The following is a 929-nucleotide window of genomic DNA, read 5'->3' as shown; positions in this document are numbered from 1 at the left end:
TAATCCCTTCGATGAATGTAAACAAGGGACTTTAAACTTGTATAATCCCTAAAACATAATCAAACAGAGATAAATAGATCGGTTACTATGGAGGGTCCCGCGATCCTCTTCTTTTTCGCCGCTACATTGATCACGTAACTTACGGGTTTGGTAGAGGCTGAATGTACCCGGCCTCCATTTTATTTATAAGGGTATTGCTATCCTCTTCTTTTCGTTCGCCACCATTTTACTTATGAAGGTCTCGCGATTCTCATCTTTTCTTTTACCGCCATATTGCTCTCGTGACCTACGGGTTTAATGGCGTGTACTCAGCGGCCATTTTTTTTTTTTTTTTTTAACGCCGCCAGTTTATTAAGTGGGTCCCGCGATCCTCTTATTTTCGTTCGCAGCTAGTTTATTACAAGGGTCTTACAATCCTCTTAGTTTTGTTCGCCGCCATTTTAATTACGAGGGTCCCTCTTTTTCTTTTCGTACTGGTCAAACCTAAAATATAAACAATGATATGTAGGACCTTTATCTTCTAATCCCTTCGATGAATGTAAACAAGGGACTTTGAACTTGTATGATCCCTAAAACATAAACAAACTGAGAGATAAATAGATCTGTTAATAGTAACATAACCTACATAGGTAGGACTTTTTAATCTCTCTTATCTTTTAATACTTTCGACTTGGAACTATAATACTTTCTATTTTATTTTCCTCAGCGGATATTAACAAAGCATCATTTAATTCCCTCAATCGGCATTTAATTTCAATAACCATATTACAAAATGGTTAATATTGTATAATCCCTAATACATAAACAAACTGAGAGATACAAGTTCAAAGTCCTTTGTTTACATTCATCCAAGGGATAAGAAGATAAAGGTCTACATATCAGTGTTTAGGTTTAACCAGTTATTATTTACACTAAAAGATTAAGAACAG

The sequence above is a fragment of the Halyomorpha halys genome, unplaced genomic scaffold (assembly GCF_000696795.3).
Source record: "Halyomorpha halys isolate HHAL.00 unplaced genomic scaffold, Hhal_1.1 Scaffold2389.1, whole genome shotgun sequence".
In the NCBI taxonomy this organism is placed as follows: Eukaryota; Metazoa; Arthropoda; class Insecta; order Hemiptera; family Pentatomidae; genus Halyomorpha; species Halyomorpha halys.
Note: the sequence above shows the minus strand (reverse complement) of the source record.